The 9,572-nt window shown below is 37.8% G+C and overlaps 1 protein-coding gene across 3 annotated transcripts in view; it reads left to right on the plus strand.

Moving 5' to 3' along the window:
- The window catches only part of LOC138024926 (uncharacterized), a 67,814-nt gene extending 67,743 nt beyond the window's left edge, over window positions 1-71 (plus strand). For all 3 annotated transcript variants that reach the window (XM_068872127.1, XM_068872126.1, XM_068872128.1), the window contains one exon: window positions 1-71. This exon is cut by the window's left edge and continues 1,334 nt beyond it. The gene's annotated coding sequence lies outside the window, so the exon portion shown is untranslated.
- The last annotated feature ends 9,501 nt before the right edge of the window (window positions 72-9,572 follow it).

Below are 9,572 nucleotides of genomic sequence, written 5' to 3' on the forward strand. Positions count from 1 at the left end.
CTATGTATGGCGTTTTTCAGCAACAAGAATAATAAAGCTTTGTTTAAAATAGCATTTTAGCAGATCTTTGACAATATCAATGTGAATCCCCACAAAAACGAAGGATTTCCAACTTCTATTCCATGCATTCCTATTCCAGAATACGGTCAATCGAACGCGCCCTTAGAGAGGAAGAGAAGTCCATTTTAAGTACATTTATTTTCAATTGAAGCATGCAAAAAGTACAGTCTCCGAGTCACTAGTTTTGCGCATACCCAGGGATGATGAACTGACTGCCTTAAAGTGGAAAAAAACTGAAAATACCCTGGCCCGCGAGGAAGGTAACTCTCAGAACTAAATTACGCACATGATACACTGGAAACTTGTCTCACGTTTTTTTCTTGGCGACAATTTTCGCTAGCTACACTGAAAAACGGTTTGTGATTAACTTGTTTTGCTAAGAAGGAGTACCAATAACAAATGCCACGAAAGCGCTTACACTTAGCCTCGATTAATTTTAGACGTCGATGTTATGAATTTTTTGGGCGAATTCTCTTAGAGTATATCACCTCAAAAAGACCCTTTCGGTTAACAGGTCTTAATGGTTGTTTAATTTCTCTAATTCTTTCAATAATATTTACAAGGCTAAAAGATTCTAAAAATTGAAAAACCATACGTTTTTACAATCGGCACTCAAAGAATTTTCACATAGGTGACACACCGAGAGGGACTCTCGAGAACGCCAAAATTTCGCAAAATCGAGGTGGAGTTTAGCGCGCAGCAACTCATACTAGCCCAGGAACTTCCTGAATTTGTGCCGGTGTCTACTGTAGGGATGGATCTTGTTGCTTTTGTTCGATTTCGACCTTAGTAAACGGTGATGAATCTTTGAATGAGGAGGAAAGGCTACAGATTGTGGTTGAAATGGCTCTATACGAAGCTTATTACCTCGCTGAAGAGGATTTGTTGAACCCAATAAGTGTCCAAGAAATGGTGTTTAACATGCGTTCTAGATTGCAAGCAGTCTCTCTTTTGCTATAGAATCGTTGAAACGAAGACGTACGTTAACTTTTAATTACTAAAACTGCGGGTCGCAAATACAGCGGGCGTTGGTTAGAGTCAAAAGAGAGACTGCATTGGTTTCATATTGCGTTTTGGAACCCCGGCGCTCCGTTGATGGAGCGTTCTTACTGGTCGATCTCGGGAGAAGCGATGACGCCAACTTTGATAAATGCCAATCAACCCTAAATTCGCGGTAATGTTTGGAATTATTAATTAGAATTTAAAACAAGAACGGGAGCCGCATACACTTTTCTTGAAAAGCAAGATGTTTTGGCCATTCTGCCCACAGGTTTCACTAAAAGCTTTGTTAATCAAAGTTTCACTGTTTTGAAAAGTGTTGTCGACACTGTTGTTCCAACTGTGATTATTATTTTATCGTACCGCAAGGATGTTAAAGCAATGTGAATGCGATTCTCGGTAAATCGCAGAAACAGTATACACCGATTTACTATTTTCCGATTTTATACCACTAAGATCTTTTACCCTTTTTACGAGTAAGGCCTCCGATTTTACCTATTTTACGACTGAAGTGCTCGATTTGCTTTAGATTTTCATTCTCCAATTCTACGATTTCACCTCGGTCGAGCTTTAACACGCTTTTGAAATTATCCTCCGATTTTAGGATTCTTCTGATTCAAAGATGGCTAAATAGTAGCACCAAAATTGGCACGATCAGGTTTTCAAGGCGCTTAAAAAGAAAGGATGTGGTGCCATCGACAAAACCTCCGTTAAGGTTACTGCTAACATTTTGGGGTGCCTTCCACGAAATCTTTCGTAAGGGCATTATTTTCGGTAAAACTCGAGCAAACTATATATCACCGAATAGGTAATAAAATGAAGAATCCGAAGATATGAACATTTTAATTTTATTAGCGCGCGCGAGGCTTCAAACTCAAAATCATACATATTCACTTTGCTGAATTACCCGCCTTCGCATTATCACACACAACCAAACAAACTGTACTATATCAATCAGCACTTTATAGGCTACCAAAGTGTCTCGGGTTTTAGGATGTTCCTATTGGTTTCCGAGAAAATAAACTTTGAAGTTGACCAATAGAAGATTTTCCGTTTCGCGTCAAAGTAAAAATATTTCGAATTTTAAAAGCCCGACACACTTTCGTGCACCAATAGCCGACTATCATTTTGGCCAAATTTTGTAAAAACCCCGAGAAATCTACATACCCTATAAATTAAATTGAAGAGGAGAAATTCCTGGAAAAATAAACCCCGAGTTTTCGAGCAGAAAATGTTTTACACGTTTTCACACCTTGTCAAGGCGGGTGTGAATGCAGTCGTGCCGCTATGATGCCACGGACCAGTAAGATCGATGTAAGGCCCCCTGAAGAGGGTTTGCGACAAAACAGTTTTAAATGCCCAGGGAAAGCCATTCGGCGCTGCATCATTACCATACATTGTTTATACCAGAGTTAGTGGTAGAGTTTATACCTCATTGCGGACTGACCTGATTGATAATGGGAAAACCGAAGTCTGGCACGTGTAAATCGACAACAACCGGGCAACGGGGAAAAGGAAAAGGACAGAACATGCAGCGTTGAAACGAACGCGTTCCAAACTAATTTGTGGCATTACACTTTAGAGAAATTCGGTACAAAACAACCATAACGGACTGAAGAATTTTGCCAATCCAGGCAAAGTTAGGTTTTCCATTGGAGAAAAATATGGTCTCCACCAAGTTCACACGAGTCACGATTTAAAAAAAAACACAATACCGTCAAAAATCACCATTTTATTCTCCCACTGAGCAAGCCTAACTACATAAGACGTTCCGAATTTCGGATACCCTTCACACTCATCAATGCAAAAACGGTCATTACCAACCGACATTGAATGGTCTTCTGAATTTCGGACCCCTTAACTCTTATCCGACAAAAAAACCATAATTACTAATTAACTTAAAATGCCTTCCGAATTTCGGACCCCTCAACACGTATCCTACTAAAAAACTTGGTTTGCTACTTAAACGTGAAAGGCTTTCCGAATTTCGGACCCCTCGATTAAATCTTAGAGTTAAAAATGATAATTACTACTTTACTTGAAATGCTCTTCGAATTTCGGACCCTCAAGTCTTATCCGACAAAAAAACGATGATTACTACTTAACTTGGAATGCCTTCCGAATTTTGGACCCTTCGACTCTTATCCGAGAAGAAAAACGATGATTATACTATTTAACTTGAAAGGTTTTCCGAGTTTCGGACCCCTTAACTCTTATCCGAGAAAAAACGATGATTATCACTTGAAATGCTTTCCGAATTTCGGACCCCTCAAGTCTTATCCTACAAGAAAATGATATTTACTAACTTGGAATGCGTTTAGGGACCGCTTTTCATTTTCCAAATAGTTTCCACTTTTCCCTTTAGCGCTTTTCGCTGAAAAAAAGTCAATGACCACGGAGATTCTTGTCGACAATACCTACGAACTCTACGGTACAACTTGCTGTTGTTTAGATAATTTAACTTGAGATATACATTTAATATATATTTCCACTAAAAAGCCACTTAAAAGCAACAACGCTTGTTCGCAAGTTCAACAGATTGAGGGGTGAAATTCCTTGTTCTGTTTTTTTTTTTTATCACAATCAAATATTGACATAAAAATGCTGATAATATACATGAAAAAATTACTCGATTCTGATTGGCTGAGAGGAATGCAGTTTAGGTGTAACACTGTGCAAAAAGTGTAATACCAGTGCAAATTATACATCTAACTTCTGGATTAAAATTGGCTTATAAACAATAGGGTTTGTTCAGAACCAATCAAATCTCTCTGTAGGAAATGCATGACACATTAAAACGAATAAACAAGTAGAGTGTTATAAAATAAATATCAGAAAGTGTCAGTAGTTTTTTTAAAAAATCACAGACGTTTCGGGTGGAGAACCCTTCTTCAGTGTGAAAACCGATTTTCTTCCACTGAAGAAGGGTTCTACACCCGAAACGTCTGTGATATTTTAAATAACTACTGACACTTTTTGATATTTATTTTATATCACTCTGCTTGTTTATCCAATCAAATCTATTGTTTTCAAATCAAGCGCGCGCCCTAGATAGCGCAATTCTTTTTCGATTGCATGGCTTCTGCTTAAAGGGGCTAGGTCACGCTATTTTAGGTAATTTTGTTTAATTTTGTTAATTATGAGCTCTAAACGTCAAATTGGCAGAGCAAGAATCTTTCATTTGCAAACTCAAGGCCACATAACAACTTGAGAATGATTTTCCAGCTTTGTAAATGACATTTTGATATAGACTGATACAAATTTGAAAAAAGGTGTGCCGACGTTTTTCAAATTTACCCAAATTCAATCCATTTCAATCCTCTCCAGTTTTGTCCATCCATATCCCTTCTTGGCTTCCCTGTGTTTTGTTAGAGTTCGTCTATAGTTTTGAACAGTTATTTTGATATTTTAGTTAATTCTATGACCATTCGATCAGTGCTGAAATTGCCTAAAATTGCGTGACCTAGCCCCTTTAACCATCTAGAATTTAACCATGTATATTATTAAGTAATCACATGATTTTTCTCTTGCAATTTGGAATAAATAAGCACTTCTAAATTTTTTCAAACACTACAAATTGCACTCGCCCTACAGGCTCATGCAATTTTGGTCCTCTTTGAAAAAAATTTTTTACTCGTGCTTAGTTATTCCAAATTGCACGGGAAATCATGTGATTTACCTGCACATACAATAATGTTACTGGGTGCCTCCAAACAAAGCCGCTCTCTCTCTTAGCTGTTCTGCAAATTCCGCTTTGTCGTTTCCTTCCCGCAGACTCTCTGAAATGAAAATGCTTGGCCTTTTCAGCTTTAAGCTTGCCAGCATCCCATTTCCTAAAGAATGATATTTCTTAAGAGCAAATTCCCACAAGAATCAAAGAAAATCAAATTTCTTTGGCAAGGCTTGAAAACTCAATTTCGCTCCCCTTTTGCATATAGCTAGCCCCTAGCAAGAATACAAGCAGCCTGTGTTTTTTTTCCTCGGAATAGGTTTGTCTTTCCGAGAAAAACAATATTTTCGATTTAACCTCCAGACTCAGTTTAGCAAGTCCCAACTGGGTTCAAAATTGACCATTTCCTTTCGAGTCGCATGTCGTAACTATCGAACGCAGAAAAATTGTAATACAATGACCTTATTGCAAAACGTTTCCTTGTCCAAAATCTACAATTTCAAGAATATTGGATTAATCTAATTATTTTGCAGTAAACAAAACCAAAGTGTTTTCCAATGTTAACTTCGTCGGTCGGTGGGAAGAACTGATTTTTGGACCATGTGCCATATCACCGAATTTCATGAGATTAAGGATTTTAATTAAGGAAGGGTAGGTCTTTCAAAATATGTAAAATTTAGTTTGGGCAAATGATTGGGAGTCGTCAAAATTGATTCAAAATCGCTTACACTAGACACAAAATCACGCCAACGGTGTCGAGTGCGTGACCCACAGGCAGACCAAGTTCGGTATACTATTTATATAGACTTTGTATGGGAAAATTAACTTTGAGCTTAAAAAAATGCTCAAATAAACTGTAAATTTAGAAATAAACTTGTCGTTAGTTGTCATTTCCGCTTATGTGGACATCGCAAAAATTCGTGAGCCACAAACCCGTCTAAAACGGACACAGTTTGCCCTCCGATTGCACAGAAAAGACGAGGAGTTTATTTCTACATTTACAGCTTTTTTGAGCATTTATAAGCTCAAAGTTAATTTTCCCATACAAAGTTTATAAATCGTATACCGAGCTTGGGCTGCCTTTGCGTGACCAAGAGAATATTATTATTGTATCTCCATACAAATATTACTTTGGTTCGAAAAGTCAGCCTTACAAAGGTATAAATATAATACAAATGCTTAAAGGCCAACCTTCAACCGACAGGCTTTTAAAACGTTTGTTTTTGTTAAGGAAATTCGTATTTCTTATCGCAGAGATCTAATTGGATGAATCTCTGATTCGGGTGGAATTTTCATATCTGAAAATTGTTCCGAGGCACGCAAAAACTGACTGAACAGTTGAACGTTTCATTCACTGATTGATAAAAAAAACTGCAGAGGTGTTGGAAGGCAATGATCCCAGGGACTGCGCATTTGCCCTCTTTCTTCATCCCCTCCCGGGGCATTTTAGACAGCTTATGTGGGGGAATTTACCCATTTTTTAAGAAAATGCTAATGCCCGGGGATTAGCCCCGGGGGGTGGGGAACGGCTGGAATTGACTGATGCATAATTTGCGGTGGTCGTGTCGATCGTGAGAACAACGACTACCAACTATTGCTTTAAAAGAACACGAAACTGCCATGATTTTAACAGCGGCTTTGCACAAATTTCTCGTGGGAAAAAGGACTTTCTTTATTTTCTTTGGTATTAGTTAATTAAGTTAGTGTCGTCTTGGAAAAGTAAACAAAATTAAATCTCAAGAAACCAACATTTTTGTCGCATGGTCAATAGCATGGCATAAATATACAAAAAAAGTCATTCTAATTTCGTTTTCCGTAGAACCACACTACTGTGATTCCAATGCGTTTTTTTGTTGCATGTTATTGGCAGACGCTTCACCTTACAAAAATCCCCACCCCTACCCAGTGCAGAGAATTTTGTCATATGCTGCACAATATGCAAATTAGAAAGAAGGAGCGATCATACATGTGGCTTATTCGTTGTCACTGGCTATTTCTGCTTCAAAGGAGGTTGAGTGATTCTATCGAGCAATACAATGAACCACCAAGGTACAGGTTGCATAGGGACTAAATCTACCAAACAGATGCCTGTTACGGAGGTTCTCGTCTTACAAACTTAGCGGAACGCCATTGAAGAAATGACTGGAGAGAAACGTTGTTTGACAGTCAAGATATCATATCCGAGCTAAAGTGAACATATTTATGTTGCAGTGTGCTTTAGAAATGCAGATATTTCAAAATGAAGGGATTTCATTAATTATAAATACAGGGGTAATGTTTGATCACACATTCGACTAAAATCTTTTGGAATTCCGAGAAATGGCACAAGGACAAAATGTCAATTCTTTTCACCCACCGTCGAACTCTACGTCTGAGAACACTCTACTTTTGTTAACCGCCAAATAATTAGAATAATCCAATTTTTCTGTAATTGTGCTTTTCTGGACAAGGAAGAGTTAAGCAAAAAGTTCGTTGCATTACGGCTTTTCTGCATTCAATAAATATGACACGCGAAGCGAACTGAAAGTGGTCGGTTTTCAGCCCGGTTGGGACTCGCTAACTTGATGCCAGGACGTGAAATTGAAAATGTTGTTTTTCTCGGAAATACCGAAATATTTAAGGAAAGAAAACGCATGGCGTTTTTACTTTTACTGAGGCCTACTTATATGCAAAAGTAGAGCGAATTTAAATTTTCAAGTGTTACGGGACTATATTTGAATTTTGTGGGCATTTTCTCTTAATTATTACGCTTGCATCAATCGAAAACCGAAAAAACAGATGAATTTCGTCATGTAAGTTTCTTTGGGTGAGACCCAATCTCAGATTCACTTCAGAAGTCAATAAATAACTGAGGGGGGAATGTCTTTACTGGTATGTTTGATGACAATAATTAATACCCTTGCAAAATACCTTTACACATTTATTGCCACGCAATAAGGCTTTGGCTAAAACTCTGCAGAAGTTTTTTAAATACACTATTCTATCATAAAACGCTTGTGCAGATGCAAAGAATTGTTTTTCTTGCAGTGTATTGCAGCACATGGATGCAAAAATGCTCAAGAAAATGTGTATGTACATATACAATGTACACGTTACAGTGCATAAAACAACAAGAACAAACTAAATATTACCATTCTCACTTCCAATGTCCAAGACAAGGTCGCCCTCTTTCGAAAATGTTTGTATGAAACACTCATACATATCTTGTGGGTAGCCATCTTTCTTCCATTTGAACGTCAATAAGATTTGTCATATGCCTTGACACATGCCTTTCTGTCAACTTATTGTGCGACAATACCCAGTGGCCAACAACAAAACAGTCAACCGTCTTGGTCATCAGTAACTCTGAAATATGAATACATAAAAAGCAATTAACTGCAAATCTCAAAACAAAAGGAAAAAACCAACAAAACAAACCGTAAACAAAGAACAAGCTGTGACTTTTGGTTGGTATGTTTAACTTAGTCTTTCTTGGCTTCAAAGCTCCAGTGAAATCAATAGAAACAGTCCATTATTGCCAAGAGTGTTTCATAAGATGCAATATGTAAGAGTTTGAAGAAAGAACAAGGAAAAAGTGTGATATGATATTTACCTTTTGAATTTGGTACATGCTTTCTTTTTGCTATAAACCCAGTTTGAATTTGGCCTGCTCCAGCAGATGCCATTTTCATCTGCACATGATGCAATGCTGCTGCAGAGCATACAATGATGATGTTGAACATGGTCATTAACCTCTTGAAATTTATTTGCACAGCCATGTCAACAACAGTGCTAACTTCTTTATCTACGTCCTACAATAATTAGACATGAAAACTATACTTCAGAGCTACAACACTGTACGAGAGGCCTGTTTTCCTTTAGACTGCTTGCAGTCCCATTTGAGTTCGTCGAACCCCCCGCTTTGATCCACCAAGTGAGCCGAGGGGAGAAGACATAGCGATATCTTATCCCCTCGGCTCGCTTGGGTGACCAAAGCGGGCGTTTCAACTAATTCAGAAGGGACTGCGAGCAGTCTAGTTCCCCTCCCAAACATGTATGTGGGTCCTTGGTGCTGTTCAATATGGCAACTGTATGCATCATCAGTGATACATGTACATGTAGAGACCCTGCACAGTTTACAATGATGATATTACTTTGTTTTCTACATTAATCTTAAAAATAATATTACACACAAAAATCCTTCTTGAAACAAAATTTAGACTGGAGCATAACTTTTCACTCATGTGACCAACAGCATATTGGTTTATTGAAACAAAGGAAAATACTTTAATAAAATCGGAGTATAATTCCCAGAAGATTTGTGCAGTACACTAACATAGCCACCACGATGTCACGTGAAAATGCTCTGTATTAATTTATAAGAATTTATATTGTTACATTTTGCAGCAGTTGTATTTTCTTTCCTCAAATAAACTGTATTTGGCTCAAAGTAAAATCTTGTACTTACTTCAGAATGGCATCCAACATGTCCAATTGACAAAAAGGCACCATTTTCAAAGTATGAAGCAGATAAATCTACCTTGTCAAACTTTGAAAAGACCAAATGCCCTTGTATCTCACCATTGGCTATGCCAATGATCATTTCCCCATGCTCCTCGTATGTTGCCACTCCCCGCTTTTCCAGATGTCTTAGAAACATTTTAAATTCATGAAGCTTCTCAAAATCACGCTGAAGTGTAAATAGAAAATGAACTTTAAAGAACATTGTCCTAGACAAAGCAGTAAAGGGGATTACATACACTACATTACATTACATACATTGCTTGCGTAGAGATACAGCATAAGGTCAACCAGTCTGATGTATGCAGAGACCATACTGTAAAACATACACATGCATGAGCAT

Source organism: Montipora capricornis, chromosome 11 (genome assembly GCF_036669925.1).
Source record: "Montipora capricornis isolate CH-2021 chromosome 11, ASM3666992v2, whole genome shotgun sequence".
Lineage (NCBI taxonomy): Eukaryota > Metazoa > Cnidaria > Anthozoa > Scleractinia > Acroporidae > Montipora > Montipora capricornis.